At 31.0% G+C, this 4,259-nt stretch overlaps 1 long non-coding RNA gene across 1 annotated transcript; it reads right to left on the bottom strand.

The window, feature by feature from the left end:
- Window positions 1–2,603: 2,603 nt before the first annotated feature.
- LOC128547642 (uncharacterized) lies at window positions 2,604–3,587 on the bottom strand. Its single transcript, XR_008366614.1, has 2 exons — window positions 3,339–3,587; window positions 2,604–2,736 (listed from the first exon to the last, which is right to left on the bottom strand). It is a non-coding gene; the product is annotated as an uncharacterized LOC128547642 (long non-coding RNA).
- Between the last annotated feature and the right edge of the window lie 672 nt (window positions 3,588–4,259).

The raw sequence follows: 4,259 nt of genomic DNA on the forward strand, positions 1-4,259 counted from the left end.
ATAACCTCTTTCCGTGTATTAACAACGTTAAAACACGATTTTTTCTATACATAATTTCTTAAATAATAATGATATAAGATATAATAAAAATAACAACAGCAACGGTTATAATCATAAAAATAATAAAAGCCAAAAAAAGAAAAGGAGAGAAAATAGAAAGAAAAAACAAACAAATCTGTAGTATAAATAATATAAATATTTTTGTATAACCACTACATATATTATAAATAAGACAATGTCAAAACTTTGTTAATATGCACCAGGAGTTTTAAATCAGTTTTCATTACTTCAAGATTATTTCGGTTACACCGTACACGGAAATAAGGTAAACGGTAACAAAATGCATTATGTGAAACACTTACTTTAAGATAGGTGCTTTATATACTGTCATACCTTTATCATATAAAATGGTATAATATAAGAATAAATTCATCATGAATTTAAAACGAATAATAGTATGATTTTGCTCAATCAATCTCATATAAGAAACATTGTTGCATTTTTATATATTTTGCTCAAGATTAGTTAAAGGTAAAATTCAACTAAGGTCCCTTTTAAAATGTAGGCGGAATAGCATTTTATTAAATTTGTAATTACCTCCCCCATTAAGGTGAATTATCTAAAAAGCTGTGTATTTCTTTTGCTTTCAGTAGAAATATAGGTTTTACATGTCGTTTTTTAGAAATTGAGATATTTCAACAATACGAATCAATGGAGTGCTTAAAGCTTTAGAATGAACTATGTCTCTATATACACCTTAGCAAAAGATAGATAGATAGATATATATATATTGCTTTCATCTTATTCGTCTGTCGTTTATCCATCGGTGTCACAAATTCTTGTCAGAACATTTTACATTGATAAAAGTTCACATCAAGGATCTTTTTTAATAAATTGCTTCTCCTATACCAATGTTTGGATTTGAACGAAACTTCAAAGGAATGGTAAAAATCCGTATTGTGCATACTTTACCGTTCTCGCAACCAGAGGTCTACCATGGTTCCCCGGGTGAACGTCTCGGGGTTTGGACCAACCTCTGATGGATGAGAATGATACTTTACAAGTGGTTGATTTTTCGTCGAGTAATTGCCCTTTATGCATAACATTTGCGTAGGAATTACGAGCACAACGTTTTTCTGTGATTATTTCATGGGTTTTGCGCCTGGACGAGTTTTTATAGATTTTGAGCCGATTTTTTTTGTTTGTATACGAACTCTACATAACGGTTCCGTCAAAGAAATAATTATGTTAAAAATCTTATTTAGTCGAATAAATAATCGTAAAACAACTATGTAACTGTCAGTACAACTAGTATAAATAACTGAACAAGGAAACACAAGACAGGAGTTATATGCAAAACTAAAGAAAGAAAATCAATAAATCGCTGAAACGTTACGTTTCATTGACTGCTGCTTCTTTCAATTTCCAACGATTGAACATAAGTCATTCGGATACATTTTTATAAAAGGATAAACTTTCAGGGGCAATAAAACTGAATGGCATGATCCGGGCCGAATATACCGATGATATTCACAAGTACTCTCCACTCCAACGTCTGCTTGGAAGCTTTATCGTTATTTACCTCTATTTATCTTTTAAATATGTATGTGCTTAATTCAATTTGAAAATGTATGTGATGTGCGCCATATCATCATATGAGTGTATAGAGAAAACAGCATGATTCTTAAGTTAATGTAACGTGATTTAGCACATTTATATAACTAAGAGTTTGCAAGTCCAAAACATGCAATATCATATTATTTGATGCCGAGGAAAGGAAACCCGTTTTCAGTTTGAAGTACCTTAACTGAAAGATAACTCGGAAACTTCTGAATAATTTAAGATCATTAGATAATATGAAAATATGTAAAATGAATCAAGTATCAGCCTGAAATGCTACAGCACTAAAATTCCAAACGACTCCTATTAGTGATCAGCAATCTTGGGTAGTGGCCAATATAAGTAAATAATAAACTAATTAGGACAAGAACGCCCAAATCATGAGAGGCCTATACCAAACTAATTAACTGAAATATATAAGGGAACGTCAGTAATTACTTAATTACTCAGTTATCAACTTATTTTACATAAACAATAAATTCCCAAAGGGAAGATCTGCTTTATATGAGCGATGTATGTATAAACTATGCAGTTATTTACATTTTGGTGTAGCATATTCGTATCTACGAAGCGAATAAAAAAGTATTTAATGCATTTGTCGCTGGTTCATAAATGCAAAATGTGTAATCTTTGGTTTAAAATCTGTTGACAAAATAGTTAAAGTTTCACCTTCACATGTTATGTAAAAATATATATGTTTCCATCGTGAATTCGAGATTTACATTTCAGTCCTTGAAATGCTGCATCTTGATATACTTTGGTGGAATATATTAGCATCTACCACAAACCAACGAAGAGAACCCTATTATATCTCGTTATCGGAATCCTTTACAATATAACTAAACTTTACAGTTAAACGATACGCTTAATGTTTAATGCAGTTCCTTTAGGCAAAGTTTTTCATGCCCAACTTTCGAAAGTTTTAACAAGTGTTGCATCCCCCACAGCAATGTAAAAGGATAATTAAAGAAAGAAGAAACAAATCCATTGTACAATTTATTGAACTACATGTATGAAATATTGAAATGAACTTCATGGAATATTATTGGCACTACTGGAATGTTGTTACACTTTGGTAAATGTCCTTACACAAGTTTGGCCTCCACCTGTCAATATCTGAAATGTAAATGAAAGCAGACGCTTCGATAACGGTAATGTTTAACATGAAAATAGCTAGTCTAAGAGAAGTTTTAAAAACGGCAAATATCTGACATAAAATGACTAGAGCAGTTTTAGTAATGTTGAATGTTGACTAAAAATGATGAGATTTTAATGACGGTAAATGTTCTGATATAAAAATTTACTAAGCTGTTTCAATGACAGTAAATGTGTGACATAAAACAAAACCAGGGCTGTTTCAATAACGGTAAATGTCTGATATTAGAATAACTAGAACTTTGTAACTCAGTTATTGTAACTGAAGGCAAACGATTTAATAACAATGACTATTGCTATACGTTTCAAGACTGAGTAATCATATATAGATTAATCTATTGTATCGAAATGGAATGTGCTCAAGATAGATATTAGATTAAATTTAAAAATGATGCAGGATCACTACGGATCTACTTGTGCTAAGCTAAGACAATCTAAAAACCTAAAACTGCCACTCTGCCAAAATAAAAATTAAGAATAGAATCACCATAAGCATCGAGAATAATCTGTAAAATGTAATTAAATCAAGAAATTTCAAGTCAGATTTATGTAGTTATAATTACCATTGTTAAAGTGCCGCCGTCTCCCTTCCTAACATGTGTGCATTCGAAACCGTCTCCTTTTTGGTTTTCTACAAGACTGTCACCATCGACTGTAAACACAACCTGGATAGAAAGAAATGATCACTTCAAGCTTGTCACATAGGTAAATCAAAATGAAAAGTCCTGTTATCTGATGTTTGATCTTCCATTCTGACAATGATTTGTCAGTAAAAGAAAAAGAATCATATATAATTATCAAATGAAAAATTGTGTTTTTCTATCTGTTATACTGAAATATTATTTCAAATTGAATTGATTTTCTAATTAGAAATCCGAAAAGTTCAACAATAGTGAAAAATTAAGTAACGGAAGTAGGTTATGATATGGTCATTTATTACATTTCCTACTTTCTCTAATAAAAGATATATAATAGTCTTTCTGTTTACACTCTAACCTTAATAAACAGCTTAACCCTGAGAAAACTTTTATTGATTTTTTTTGCCATCACAGTCTGCGCGCATAATTAAAATATTCTTTAATTACGGGTCAAGCATTTAAAACTCAGGTATATTGTGTTTATATTTTGATCTAATGATAAATATTGATGTATTGACAGGAGATAAGATTAAAATACAAAATAAACAATTTCCATAAATATTACTATATAAGATAATTTTACTGAAACAGCCCTATAACCTTTAATCTGAAGCAAGTTTCTGAAGCAAGTTTCGACGGAACATGCAATGTATTAAAATTATTTTACTTTATTTTTTCGACCTCTAGTGTCATAGAATCAAGTTCTTTTCCAATTGTAAATGGGAAAGTACGCTCTCCGGCCGCGGTACAAGTTGTCAAAACCCAGTTGTCTCCGTCGGCTGTAAACTCTTGAGTCATGTTCGATCCCGTCGATAACACTTTATGTGCATCTGGTCTTTTCTCATC

The sequence above is a fragment of the Mercenaria mercenaria genome, chromosome 13, assembly GCF_021730395.1.
Source record: "Mercenaria mercenaria strain notata chromosome 13, MADL_Memer_1, whole genome shotgun sequence".
Lineage (NCBI taxonomy): Eukaryota > Metazoa > Mollusca > Bivalvia > Venerida > Veneridae > Mercenaria > Mercenaria mercenaria.